The sequence below is a fragment of the Pantherophis guttatus genome, chromosome 4 (assembly GCF_059756535.1).
Source record: "Pantherophis guttatus breed Tessera chromosome 4, ASM5975653v1, whole genome shotgun sequence".
Taxonomy (NCBI): Eukaryota; Metazoa; Chordata; class Lepidosauria; order Squamata; family Colubridae; genus Pantherophis; species Pantherophis guttatus.
Window position 1 is genome coordinate 118,812,192 of NC_142066.1, and position 15,674 is coordinate 118,827,865.

A 15,674-nucleotide genomic window follows, 5' to 3' on the forward strand; every position below is an offset into this window, starting at 1 on the left:
TACAAGGAAATCTGAAGATAAAATACAAACATGTGAATGTACATTCTTCCCCCAATAAAAACAAACAAAACCTCTTTTTGCAGAATGAGTTGGATATTTTTAGTCTTTGCTTATGGATTACTACTGAATCACCATAAGGGGCATTAAAGCACCCTGATCAGATGCATACATTTCTCTGTATATCATAGCTGTCATTGCTACATATATAAATATTTATTCTATCTTATGGTTGTATAACTTACATCTAGCCCATGAAGATCTCTCAGAACTTTTGAAATCATACCCAAAGTGAACAAGTCAAAAATAAGGGTACAAATTTCCTATCCACTTTGGGAGCAGAGGAAAGGAAAATAGATATGTGAATCAGTAGTGGGTTTCAAATTTTTTTACTACCAGTTCTGTGGGTGTGGCTTGGTGGGCATGGCATGGCTTGGTGGGGCGTGGCTTGGTGGACATGGCATGGGAAGGATACTGTAAAATCCCCATTCCCTCCCAACTCCAGGGAAAGGTTACTGTAAAATCTCCATTCCGTCCTGATCAACTGGGACTCGGGAGGCAGAGATTAGATGGGGCCAGGGCCATAGGTGGCATTCTTCAAACTACTCAAAATTTCCGCTACCGGTTTCCCAGAACCGGTCAGAATCTGCTGAAACCCACCTCTGGTGTAAATTCTTGGGAAGCCTTAACACATCTTTATACCCACTCCTATATATTTACCCATACACACAAAATGAAAATGCTTGAAAACTCTCATCAACATTCCTTTTCATATAGCAAAGAGTTGTATTTCAAGTTCAGCTGCCGGTATATATGTCCGAGTGTGTCCATATAATCTTTGAGATCACTGTATGGAGCAGGGATAAACCTTTTCCTCCAGCTGCATAAGCAATGAGGCTTATTGCTTTTTTCCTCTGGGTAAAGAAAAGAATACTTTATAGAGACATTTTGAGCCACATGATTTGTTTAATATAATAACTAAAAGAAACAAATGAGGGTCCTCTCAATCAAAGTGCTTGTGACTACCAATCTCTGTGTTGATCTGTACTTCATTGCTTTCAGTTGAATATACAGCTTGGGATTTTAAGTTGTATTATTGAGTGCTGATGGATGTCTGTTTTGGAACTCTTGATGTCTCTTTTCACTTTCTGAAAAAGAAACCACTTGAAATTGAAATGTTTGATTGCACCCATAGTATGATGGCAAAGATTAGACTCACCTCTGCATTCACGGTCCAAGTTCAAATGAGGGGCCCCATACTAAGTTTTAGACAAACATGTGGTTTGACTTTACTTGTCCCTAGAAAAACAATACAGTATAGTGTTAATATATATGGATCCATACCTAATCCAAGTCGACAAACCAAAGGAAAAACTTTAGCTCTGTGTTCACCTGAATGCACACCTGAGCATTAATAGTTTGTAGCAAGTATGAAGGTAATCCTACCATACAAAATCTATGTATTTTCTAATTTAAAGCTTTACACAGTCAATATAAAAGACTGGATATATGGTAGTTTCTGCATATAGTTTGTTAATATGCTCAAAAGAAAGTATTCAGAGCTTTATAGATCGGAAGATTAGCTAGGTTTGAAACCCAGCTTCAGATCTTATTGTTAACAAAAGTAAGGATATCCTGGACATTTTTTTATTTCTTACTTGATCAGGTTTTAAATAAAGCTTATGTGTGCTGTTCATACCCCATTTTGTTCAAATCCCCAAAAAACTTCTCCGACCTATACTTTGTTACTGGATGTTTTGTGTGAATGGATACTGTCTAATATTTAATTTACTTTTCAAGAAATTATTTAACTGCAATGCTTGAGAATAGGATTCACAACTGAAAAATGTGGAGTGAATCAAGCAACATGGCATTTGCTCAGACAATCAAGTCCCTATATTCTGTCAAAGGAATTGCTTTTGAAAGGTGTCCTAAGCATAGAATGTACAGTACGAAAACTGGCCTGGGATCATTTCCTGTTAGCTGCAATGAGAGGCAGATTTACCTATAGATCAGCAGGACCTGAGTCAGGCTGATAAATGCTAAATCAAGTTTTGATCTAGTGTAAATTGAGTTTCACACTTCCTGGAGAGCCAACCTCAGATTACTGTTATAAATTTTTATGTCATTAAAAAACAGCAACCCAACCTGATACTTTAATTATTCTTGATCCCATCAACATAACCCCTGTTACCAAATGTTTATTTAAATTGCTACTATGAAGTCTTTATCTGTTCTGAGTATTTCAGCCTCTTGCATGCTGAAATTTCTCAGTCTGACAGAATAAGAAATGCATTTACACGGCCTAAACTCTTAAGTTGTCCCTTCCAATTAATGCCCCCTCATAGAGCAATCTGGAAACCATTAGTCAGTAACTCTTCATTGTAATAGTTTGCAGCTGAATATCCAGGCCTTGGTAATAGAAGAATAAAGAAAACTCAGTAACAAGTGCAATTGATTCCATTCAGAATTCCCTTGGTGCTTTGCCATGTTTGGCCTGTTAAGAGGAAACTGGAGAGGTTCCCCCCCTACTTCAATTTTCAGGGCCAGGAAATGAATTGGCAGACATAAGATGGTTTGTGTGCAGCTTGCATTCATTTCTCAGCTGGTCCTTGTTAAAAATGAGACGGTGGGGCTCCAGCATTTTTTTCTTTGCTTTAAAAAAGAGACTTTATTCGAGTACCTGATAAAAACACTACAGTGTCTCAATTTGCTATAGACTAACAACAACCAGAAGCTGTCACCTTCTAAGAGGTGTCCGCAGCCAACCTTGATAGTTAATTTGGCTAACAAGAGATTTCATTTGTAGGGTCTTGTTGTAAAAGTTTCTAAACTATTCTGAAAGCAATGAAAATGATGCATTTTCATGAGCATCAAAGCAGACCCCTCCTCTAACTCAGCTGGATTGTAAGAATGTTGGGAAGTTGTAAATTACTAGGCCACATTTTATAAAGTCCCATTTATGACAGATTATAAAGAATTGGCTTGTTTTGCTGGGTGCTGATGGAATAACAAAATATACAACCCACCCCGATGGTTGTTTTAAAGTCTGTTTTCAAACTTACCCAAAGCAAAGTGTATTCCAACTCATTATATTTCTTATTTGTCTCTTAGACTCAAGATTTGGAAATCTTCCCCTTCCACTTCATGTCATTCTTTTTTTTAAAAAAAGGCCCTAAGATTTTCTCAAAATTATTTTAGGGACATACCTTTCCGCAGTGGTGGGATTCAATAATTTAACAACCAGTTCTCTGCCCTAATGACCACCTGGGTAGGCGTGGCTCGGCGGTCATGTGACTGTGTGGGCATGACGAACTCAATGTCACTCACGTTGATGAGCGCTTTGCCTTAGCTGTTACAATATAATAAGCGTTAACCAGAGAGGCAGTTTCTGTAAGCAGGGCAATAAAGATTAGGCTAGAAACAACACCAGAATGTTTACTTCCTGCCTTCCTTACAGATTAGCCTTGTAAAGTGGGAAAAAACAAAATAAGATTTCTTCCAACCTCTAAAATGCTTAGAAAGTTAACAACCGGTTCTACCGAATAGGTGCGAACTGGCTGAATCCCACCACTGCCTTTCAGTGTTTTTCATCATTCTCATTGATTTTCTTGTTCCATTCATAATTTATAGATATAGCTACTTATAGATATATTCTGCCCTAGTGGTTATCATTTTGATTTCCCAAATAATTCATTCTCCAATACAACTGTCTTCTGAGAACCAATGAGGGCTAGCAATTATATTGGATTTAGATTGGGATCATTCTCTCAGCACAACTCACTTTACATGAATATGTTGTAGAAATAAAATAAGAGGATCTACCAGCCTGAATTTATTACTATTTTAACAGTAATTTTAATTAAAAATTTAAATTGCAACAATAAAAACTAATGCAAACTAATAAAAGGAAAGAAACATAGAGATAGATAAAAAATAGAAAAAATAAGAATGTAGTAAAGAAAATAGATATAAAGAAAGAAATGACTTTCCCTTCATTACAACAAATATAAACAATTTTAGTAACTTATCTCCTTTTAAAATGTAATAAATATCTCTTCTTATAATATCCTACTTTTTAAAGCCTCATCATTTTAGTTCTAATATCAGCAAAATCTATTATGGGTTAACAGCGTATCTACTTTAATCTTGATCAAATAAACCAACTTTAAAATCTTTCCATTTACTTTTAACAATCTTGATTTTTGGTCCATTCAAATAACCTCCTAGAATTTGATTTCTTTTCATTTCTTTCAGGCCAGTTTCTTTTGTATTTCCAGTGTAACATCTTCTTCTGTATCATTCTTGCTTTTATTTTTAAACCCCCTTTCAAATCAGTCTTAATGTTGTCAGGTAAAACTCATTCCTCTCATAAAGTCTGTCTTTAGAAGCAGACATTCTTAAAATTAACTTTTGGATCCATTCTTCAAAAATAATCTTTATATGTCAAATACTAAAATATTTTGCTTTATTTTATATTTGTAAGTCAAATTTAAGTGTTCTTCTCCTTTAATTATAATCTTTAGTTCCTCCTAACTTCCTCTAGGGTCTAATCTTCAAAGTCCCACTATCATTAAAAAAAAAAAAAGAATTCAAACAAAAGTATTTTCCCACAGGAATGATTCTTATAATTAATTCAAAAATCCTATTTTAAATGTATCTGTGCCCCTAGTCAGTTGGTAACTTTCTAAAACCAAAGGTTGAATCACTCCTTTGCTATTTACTAAAAAACAACAGCAACACTTTTAAATCCTTAAACTTTTATTTGAAACCTCTTTTCTAAAGGTTAGGGTTGTCAATCTAGAGATTTCTAATAAATGAAAAACCGTCAGCAAGCAATTTCCACAAATAATTAGAAATAGAATTAGAATTAGAAAAGAATAGGAGAACCCAGTGCTTTTTAAAGGCGCCAACCATGGTTTGAGCAAAATAGCTACTCCCTCATCTCCCAGAGGTCGTAATCTACCAGGGACTGCTGTCTTGTGATGTCGTATGAGGAGCAACTATCTAGAGCACTTGTGGGTAGTCTCTTTTGGTAGAGTTATCTTGAGTTCATTATTTCTTACCTGAAGTCCCTGAATTTGTAGAAGAAAAGCAGATATACATATAATGTGTGATCTAAATTGCTAGTTAGGAACCTTGCCAATGTTTGTCATTTCAATAACTACAATTTCATATCCTCTTAAAACAACTAAACAGACAATACCCTCCTTTATTATTTATGGATTGGAATGGGACAAAATGAAAAGGCATTCCATGCTAACTTTTCAGTTATAAGTATGTATTCATCTATGATCTAGCTAACTTTCAAAAATTATAGAGTGCAATTTCAAGGGCAAAAGAAAATTATAATAGCAAGTATTGTCATTTAAATTGTGTAGACAATTTTTTTTTCTTTTTCTTAACCAGCAACTGAGGTAATACATGAAGTTACAGGAAAGGAGTGATATTCCATACATTACCATTTTAAAAAATAATTGCACTTGTTGATTCAGAATAGACACTTTTTATATTGCTCTTTATTATGTATGATCAAATAAAACAGATCATTGGAACAACTATTTCCTTACCAAAAGAGATATTTCACCATATTCCAAAATCAAAGTGATGCTTCAGCAAAATTTTCTGCCTTTCCTCAGTCTTACTTCTGGTTTGACCTCAACTACTTATTGCTAATAAAAGTATTTTACAGATAACTGACGAGCAGGTAGTTTGATTTTTCAGAACATCTGTTAGTTCTGTGCTAATCTCCAATATCTATGCCCTTATCAGTCATTATTAGGAGGAACTGCACTAAATCATCCAGAGATATGAGTGTAGTTATTGCTCATTATAACATAGTTCTAGCAGCCAATGTCTGTGTGGAAAATACATTTACTATACATACTTGGGTAGTTATTATCCCTATTTGGAGCCAGATGTGCAGCTAGTGGTCTCAGGGGAAAAACTGTGTTTTCCTCTATCAAATCAAAAGTATTTTCTATTCAGGTTGCAGCAGTTTGTGGATAATCTGACTTGTTAAACACTTTTCTTTACAGTATTAGCATCTTAAATCATACAGTGAAGTCCTCCTCATATGACATACTGGCCTACGCCCACAATAAGAGGCATCATCATGGGAAGCTCAAAGCTGAAACTTTGTTATCAATTGAAATTTGCACATTTCTGAATTTGTCCTGTAATTAACCAATGAAAAGAAAAAGTGGAATTGTTTGTTGTGAGTAAAATACATATGGAAAACATATTTTAAGATGTGTCTATATCCGTGATGGTGAACCTATGGCACACGTGCCAGAGGTAGCATGCAGCACCCTTTCTGATGGCACATGAGCAGTTGCCCCAATTCACCTCCGCTGTGCATGCGTGTGCACCTCCCGCCAGCCAGCTGGTCTTTGGGTTTCTACTGTGCATGTGCAGGGGGGCGGAGTGCATGTGGGGGGCTGCACATGCATGCACGAGGTTTGGGGTGTGTGTGGCAGGATTACGCATCCTTGGGTTCGGGGTGGATGCAGGGGGCCGCACACGTATTGCATTTTGGGGGTTCGGACGCAATTGCGTGTGTGCGCGTGCACTTTGGATTCTTGGTCCAGAAAAGGTTAGCTATCACTGGTCTATATCCTTACATGTTAAATAACATTTTTCAGTTTTTTCCTATCATCTTTGATAAAGTTACTTAAACAATATAATCTCAAAATGAAGTTTCCAAAAAATGTGATTTGGCAATGAGGTCCCACCTTGATATTTTAAAAGGCCTTGAAAACATTGCTATTCTATTAGGCCTAGTGATAAATGGATGGGATTCCCTTGTTTTTGATGTTTGCTTATTGGTTGATTGCTATCATGTAATAATACTTTAGTCCTTATAGTTGTTTTGGTCATTTATTTATTTTTCTATTTGTCTCTTATTTATATTATGTTATTTTTATGAGTTGACCAGAGTTGAGTGGCATTAAAATTGAACAAATTACATTATAGAACGTTAAATTAAATTAAATATGCAACTATGGAAAATAGCTATACAAACAATTATAATTACTTTTATATTAGTGGGAATTAAGAAAGGAAGACAAAATGACAAGCATATAGAAGCTCATAATATATCCTATTTTGACACATCTATAATTGTTGAAATGATATGGCACTTGAATCATTGAAATAAAACATAGCTGAACAACTTTCAAGATAAATTGCAATCCTGCAAATAACAGAGATCAAAGATGATTCCTTGAAAATCACTTCAGAAATTAATGCACCTCAGAAATTAATGCATGTGGTTACAGGGCTAGTTTGGTTAATTCTTCCTTTAAAAATATCTATGTTGAAATCATTCCACCCTATATGGTTTCAGAATTGCAAAACAGCTTTATAAGCCTGAATTTACGAAGTGAAGTCAGAGTGCTGCAGAAAGTTGGATGAATTAAATACCCTCAGTCCAGTTCCCTCTCTCCACAGGACAAATGAGTATAAAATAATGTTGTGATAATAAATTAGGTCACATTACCTACTTGCAAACCCTGATCCAGCCTTCCCTTACATTGTAATGAACTCTGATTTATTGTGATCATTACTTTGGTATTACAGGTCTCTAAATAATATGGTCTGCCTACACATGTCCTCTAAGGTAATAAATATTCCTTTAGGAAATAATTTTCAATGAAGTACTTGAAACGTTGGTTCTGTAGTTCGATGCACATTTTTTGTTTTCAGTTGACCATGTTCCACCTTGCTATCAAAGCCACAGTGACAGAAGAATAAACAAAAGAATCATTTTTCCCTGAAATCCCAGTATATTTAGAAAATCAGCTAAAAAGACCAACACTTCTGTAAAAAAAGTATCATCTTTATTCTTTTCATTTTCACTTTTAATTTGTTAGTGATAATTCTGATACCTGTGGTTTGATCATAGGAAATATGGTTTTCATGAAAAGACAGGTTACAGGATCAGATTTATTATAAAGAAGAGCTGCATCAGAGAGATAACTTATGTTTGCAAACCTGTTGTTATTTAATTTACTGTTGCAATAATTTTATTGCCAAAAATGTTTGTGCACAATTTTATAAAAATAACATTATTCCAATCAATGCCATTGGATTTAGCAAAAGCAATAGTAAGAACTCAGGATTCATTTGTACAATTTTAAAAATTCAAGGCAGAGATTTTTTATGAATATTTCTAATTTCTTTCTCAAAGAAAAATATACTGTATAGTCACGATCCTTGTTTCAGATAGTTCAGTTCTAGTTCAGATATTGAATGCAGTGATAAACATGTACCCCTGTGGCAATACTTGAACAGTATATATTAAGTAAGTACTTTTCTTTCTTGAAGACAAAATTTCAAGTAAAGAAAAAGAACTGTTTTCTCTGTTGTGCAATTTTAATGCACAAAAGGAAGATTTAATATGTGTGAATATTTAATCAGGAAATTCTATACCGACTTTATTTAAAGCGTTAAAACCCAGACACCAGTTCATCACCTCTGGGACAGAAGTGACCAAAATGGTGGTTGTATGGGAAGAAGATTGGCAGAAAGTTGTTTCCCAGATGTTTCTCATTTACAATCATTCTCCACATCTGTTTTACCATTCATACAGAAAAATGGATGAAGATATCATATTTTCTTCATGACTTGAGTGAATGTAATGTGAAAGGTGCCATGTGGACAAATGGCAGAAAAATAATGTGTGGATGCACTCCAGTTTTCTGCTCCTCAAAGTAATATGGCACTAAGAGTCTACAATATTTTGAGAATAAATGAGCAATAAAAGAATGAAAGAGAAAGACAGGTTAAGGGAAAAATGTTACAATGAAATTCTATAGATGGCTTGAAGTTTTTGCATTTACCTAAGCAATAAGGAGACATAGCAATAGTTGCTTGGGGGAGTAAGCATCCCATAGTTTTTTACCATCATCACTGTTGGATTTTTATTTTGTTTATAAATGATTTATTTTTCCTTTGTTTTCCCAAAGTATTTTAAGAATGATACTATGCCATCATGTAGCATATTCCCTAGAAGGAAAAGAAGAACCAATGTAGCATAGCAGTTAAGATGTCATATTTAGACTCTAGGGAATCATTACACCTATCCTTAATCTCTTACTGACACTTTCTCATTTGGCTTTCTTTTCCTCCTCTAAAAGCAGGTGTTAAGAAAGACTACATTCATTTTTGAAAGGAATTTTGAAACCAGATTGGAATAAAGGTGAGGCCTGTATACAGCCTCATTCTGTAGTTTACCAATCCCTGAAAACATCAATTAGAATGTACACAATGGAGGGGGTGGTCTTTTCAACATGGTATTTTTATACATAGATTTAGAGGATTGTAGAAGTGAAATGGATTGTACTTAGATGAAAGGAAAATGGCCTTTAATTTTAGATTACCCTGACTGCCTCAAAAGGAAACACAGACCACCAATTCCTGTGTAATCACCAGATTTTCCCTTGGTAGCTGCTGTAACTGAAACCATTTTTACAGCTGACTAAAGAATATATCTGAAGGGCAAAGATAGTGTAGACCATCTATATTAATAGCATCTGCTATCTTTAAGTAGTCTATTCTGCATATATCAGACAACCCCAACACAAAGTTAATTATTTTTGGGAAAATGTTATCTTCCTTTTGGGGAAATACTGTAATTATTCATCAATAGACAATATCATATGGTAATATATTTCTTTATAAGGGCTTGCTGCATTTTCCAGTATGAAAGTCATTTATGAGAGTCTGAGATGTATTTCCCAATATGAAATGTTACATTAGAATGCTATCAGATCAATAAAACACCTTTTTCTAAAAATGCTGGTTTCTTTCATTTTTTTAAGTAGTTGTGCAAAACAGTTTTCTAAGGAATTCAGGAAAATATCACTGTATAATCAATAAATTTACATTATTTATAAATATAATTTAGGATTGTTTGCCTTTTGGATCAGATCAATTTAAAAATTATAGGTATTAAATGAAATGGGTCTGTGAATTATCCATGAGCTCAAGGTTAATATAATCAATACTTCAGCCATTACGAGTTGACATTACATCTCAAGACCATTTTCAAGCTTAATAAGATTAGAAATAATAAACCAGTATTATTCTCTGTGAATTGGGGCCTCTGACCTTGTAATTTAATGACTTCATTAGTGTATCATGAAAAGCAGAAAGCTTCAGTAATGTGAATACTATTGTGATTTTTGCTTTAACCAAATGAAAATTGCACCATTTAAAAAGAAAACAAGTTTTTCAATAAGAATTAGATAAAGTTAAAAGGGAATACTTCTATAAACAAATGGTTTTTAACTGGAGAAAATTATCCTTTGTTTTACTACAAAATGATGGAATTTTTCAAAGACACCTTGTCATATTATGGTTGGAAAACCACTATCTATACTATTCGAATTGTAAAACGGAAATTGTTACATTTCTTATTCTCCAAACACAAGTGTTATTCCTAAATACAATTGTCATTTGTGTTTAGATTGCCTCATGGATGAATATAAATCTCTGTATTCCTTCTTTGGTTGTGTGTAATCATTTCAAGAGAACAATTACAAAGAAATTTTCAAAAGATTAGCAAAGCACAGATTCAGGATCTAGTTCCCAACAATTTGGCAATAGGTTTGTGGATTGCAAAACAGACTTATCCTCAAAACATTTTCACTCTTAACATAAATATAAAGCTGTGTATCAGAACAATGTCAGTACGGTAGTGTGCTGTAGAAATGGGGGAACATTTTTCAATTTAAAGCCTAAAACCAATTATGGATTCTTTTAAATGACTCCTGAAAATAAAGGATTATTTAAGGGAAGGAGTGAAGTTCAGTGAAAGAGAACATGCTTTTTGTACTCCATTTGACACTGGTAAATACATGTGAGAAAGATCTAGGTCAGGTACTGATCAGGATACATTATAATTAAATGATAATGGAAAGTTTAAAGATTTTTTTAAGAAACAAAAGAGGAATTTTAGATTGTCACTGTGTTTTTGTATTTACCAGCAGAGCTCATTATTTCTGGACTGTCAGACTTTCCGTAGCTTGCCAACTTTTGTTATCAGTAAGCTAATTACGTGTATCCGCATTCCTTTCTTTCTACTTCACTTTTTCTTTCTTCTCTTGCCAAGAAGTCCGACCACAGAGAGGTGGCCGGCATGAACTTTATAAAAATGTAACAATTAATTTTAGATAGTTAGATGTTTTATTTTTCTTTACAATAAATATGAGTTTATTGGAAGATGTATTCCGGTCTTATTTTATCAAAAGTATACACAAGGAGAATGCCACGATCCAAGCAATTACCCCAGGAAGATAACGGGGCTAATTACCTCTGACATAGATATCCTTACCTGAAAGTATATCCTGTTGAAATAGGTGGAGCTCTCTTCTGAACAGATATTTGCAGAACTGTGGTGTGAAAAATAATGCACATATCCATTCTTTTTCTTGCATCTGGCTCCATAACATTTTGGTATCTATGCTTGTATATTCCAATAAGAAGAATAAGAATGTAAGAAGAACACTGATGGATCAAAAATTTATCTAATCTCATCACTCATCTTTAAAAGTCCCACAAATGAAAGCTAAATGTAACATCCTTCTGCTACACTAGTATTCCTAGCATCAATTAATCAGAAATAGGATTATTCATTTTCTAGGGAGTATATAACCATCGGTACTATTAGCGACTTTGTCCTCTGTGAATTTGCCTTGTTATCTTTTAAAACTGCAGGTTGGTGATCACAATCTTGTTACCTTGAGAAAGAAAAATCCATAGCTGAATTTTGCCAGACATGAAGGATTATTTTTGTCTGTTGATGTTCAGTTCTGAATCTCTTATTATTTACCTTCATGATTCTTAACATTAGTATTCTAGAAAAAGGAAAAAAATGCTTTTCATCCATTTTCTTAATACTGTGAATCATTATATACATTTGTTTTGTCTAGTTCCTCCCTCAGTTGTTTTCTAAACTAAACATTTCCAATATTTTATTTCAATACTAATTCTTCTGAAAAGCTTTCTTTTCATGATCATATTTGAAAAAGGTTCTAGATTGCTTATAAATGCATATGTTGTGCTTGCCTATGGAGTTGGCAGTTGGCAGGAAATCATGCTGCTTTAAACTTGATTGCACGGATTTCGAAAGTGTTTCCTCACTCTGTTGGAAATGCAAAGCACAAAAGGAGATGTACTACCACATGTGGTGGTTATGCCCCAAAGCCAAACAATTCTGGAATAATATCAAAACCCAATTGGAAGAAATAACCACACAAAAAATACCATTAAAACCGGAAACATACTTATTAGGTATATTCACACATAACTATGAAAAAGAAACAATATATTTAATTACACACATTCTGACTGCAGCAAGGATCATGTATGCACAACATTGGAAACTGGCAGAAGTCCCAACACAAGACAAAATAATATCCAAAGTCATGGAATGTGCTGAGATGGACAAACTCACCAAGGAAATCCAAGAAAAGGAAGAACCTGGCTACTATCTGGTTTGGCAAAAGTGGTATCAATGGCTGGAGACAAGGAACACCAAACAAAAAGAGGATCCTAAAAGAGTGAAACAAAATTCTGTACCAAATGAGACATAACAATGAATAACTAAATTTTAATAAAAATAATATCGTTATATAAGGCGAGAGAAGAATGTATATAGAGAGGAATATATGTCACCAATGTCGTAAGAAATCAGACATTATACTTAAATGTTTTTAATGTTGTGTATTGTTTTATATGTACTTGTATGTGTATGTGTATTTTAAAAAAAAAGAAATGGTTCATTTTAACCATAGTATAGTAAAAAAATTAAAAATTAAAATTAAACTTGATTGCATCCCAAGAACATGTTGTTGCTACATTGCTTTCCATCCAGCTTTAACTGGCTTTTCTCTGCGCATGCCTAAGATGGCGGTTGTGCCCTGAAGCTCTGCGGAGGGATGGGCGATATCGGGCGGATTTTGGGAGCCACGGGGCCGTTTTGACCATCTATGGCCACCACCCCAGTAAGAAGAACATTATGCCAGCCAGGAGAGTGTTGTAACACTCTCGAAATCCACGACGCTAATGGTGGGGCGGCATTGAAGTGCGGCGGCTGTGGTGGCTTTATGGGGGGCGACGGCAGCGGCACTAACAACTTGCTCGTCGCCTGCTTGTTAGCTGGCCCGGCTATTTTCCTGAGGCTTTCCAGTGAGAAGATCAGCTGAGGAGCTATGATGCCGGCAATTGAAGTAATGTCGGCTCCGGCAATAGCTGAGGCGGCGCCGGCATTGGCTGCGGCGGCATGGGCGTGGGCGTCACCGGCATTGGCGGCAGCATGGGCGACCTTCTCTCCGTCGGAGCCGGAAGCCTCACAGGGGCGAGGACAACGGTGGATGGACGCGGGTGCTGGCGGGGGCGGGGGCGGCGCCCGGTCGATTCCTATGGGGGCGCTGACAAAGCCATGGACAGCGGTGCAACAGCTGGCTGAGAGGATAGCCGGTGGCCAGGCAGCAGCGACCGACGATGATACCCTTCCAAGGCATGTTTATTGGCCTGAGAAAACATGAACTGACTTTCCCTGGGCCTACGACTGGCATTATTTATCTATCTACCATCTTAACTATCTTTGTTCACTTACCGCATAGAGCGGGGCAACTGGGGATGTACTGAAGGAACTGGTTCAGAACTGCATTTTCATCACCGGTGGGGCCATTTCATCTGCTCCTTGGCCAAGTGGGGCCAACCACCGTGAGAGGGTGGCTGTTGGAGGCCTACCTCCGGTTGGTCGATATGCCAGGATTCCTACCCACTGTAGTGAGAGGACAGTGGGGACTTGTTTGAGACTCTTGAATTTCCAGTTACACCCAGGATTGCGTCCCCCTTTTATACCAGCATGGCGGACTCCCTAGCCATATTTATCACCATCCCAAAGCTTGGGCCTATACTGGATGTATTTTACAACTGACCTTCTTGCGCTGTGAGACTCCCCCCTCTCGCAGGCCTGGCCCTCCACGTTATCGAGGGCCTATCTTGATGATGGGCTTTGGAACCCCAAGAGATGGCATGCAGCGAAGAGGGGGTTGAGGGGTTTTTTAGCTAATTTTTTAAGGAAAATTTTAAGGGGACCCGGGAGGGAGGGAGGGGGTTATAAAAGCAGACCTGGGGGGGTCCAGATAGCGACTGAGCGGAATGATAGGTTGATTAGCTGCAGCAAAGGGGTCGCGAAAGGAAATTTAACTGGGGAGCAGCGGGACAACAGGAAGGGCTGTGTAATTGAAATAATGAGTGGGAGGGGCAGGTATGATGGGTGCAGGGGGTCATATCATGTGTTGGGGGTGCGCATGCGCTGTCTCCGAGCGATTGCGCACTCCAGCCCCCAATGCGTGACTCGTGTCCTGGGCTGTTCAGAGTCTCAGGCCCAGGGTCCGCGGCTGATGTTGTGTAATGCCAGGTCGGCGGTTAATAAAGCCCCCCTCATTTGTGATCTTATTTTGGAGGGGGGTGCAGACCTGGCAGGTATTACGGAGACCTGGTTGGGCCAAGAGGGGGGGGTCCCCCTCGTTGAGATGTGCCCACCAGGTTTCTGTGCATTTCATCAGCCAAGGGCCCAGGGGAGGGGTGGGGGAGTGGCGGTCATTATTAGGGAGAGTCTTTGTCTGAGGGAGACCACTGTTCCTCAGATAGCCGGATGTGAGTCCCTTTGTGCGAAATGGGGCCGTGGGGTGCAGATGGGTTTGCTGACTACGTACCTGGCTCCCTGCCACGTGGCAGCAACCCTGCCTAAGCTACTCGATGTCATTGCCGGGGTGGCAGTTGATACCCCCAGACTTATTGTCATGGGGGATTTCAACCTTCCATCTGCGGGTGAGGCGTCAGAGGTGGCTCGGGAGTTCATGGCTTCCATGATGGCCATGACCTGACCCAGTTAGTTCAAGGCCCCACTCACATAGGGGGACACACTCTGGACTTGATTTTTATCTCTGGTCAGTGGTTGAATGATCTTGGTAGAGGGGACCTAGATATCAAACCCTTGTCATGGACAGATCATTCGCTCCTCCACTTAAACTTTCCTACCACCTTCCCCCGCTGCAGGGAGACGGAACCGACCAGATGGTTCCATCCCAGGCGCCTGATGGACCCCGAAAGGTTCCTGACGGAGCTTGGGCCATTTCCTGAGACTCTAACACACAACTCGACTGAAGAGCTGGTGGCCGCCTGGGAAAGGGCGGCCACTGGAGCTTTGGACCACGTTGTGACTTTGCGGCCTCTGACCCGATGCCGATCTCAATTGGCTCCTTGGTTCTCTAAGGAGCTGAGAGAGATGAAGCATCAGAAAAGATGCCTAGAGAGCATTTGGAGGACTAGTCAATCCGATTCCGACTGGACACAGGTGAGGTCTTATATCAAGACCTACCTAGTGGCAATAAAAGTGGCAAAATCTAACCATTTTTCCACTCTTATCGCATCTGCAGAGAACCGCCCAGCCGCCCTCTTCAGGGTGACCCACTCCCTTCTTCAGGGGGGAGTGCGGGAAGATCCCTTGCAGGGTTGTGCTGAGGATTTTGTGCAATTCCTGCATGATAAAGTCGCTCGGATTCGGGATGGCTTGGACTCCGATTGGATGAGTCCACGGGAGGAGACGAGGGCAGGTCTTGAGAATGTTATCTGGGAGGAGTTTGATCCTGTGACTC

General features: G+C 37.8%; 1 long non-coding RNA gene across 1 annotated transcript; it reads right to left on the reverse strand.

Annotated features, from left to right (window-relative positions):
- Nucleotides 1-1,222: 1,222 nt before the first annotated feature.
- LOC117655060 (uncharacterized) lies at nt 1,223-11,823 on the reverse strand. Its single transcript, XR_004588526.1, has 3 exons — nt 11,742-11,823; nt 11,336-11,393; nt 1,223-1,296 (listed from the first exon to the last, which is right to left on the reverse strand). It is a non-coding gene; the product is annotated as an uncharacterized LOC117655060 (long non-coding RNA).
- Between the last annotated feature and the right edge of the window lie 3,851 nt (nt 11,824-15,674).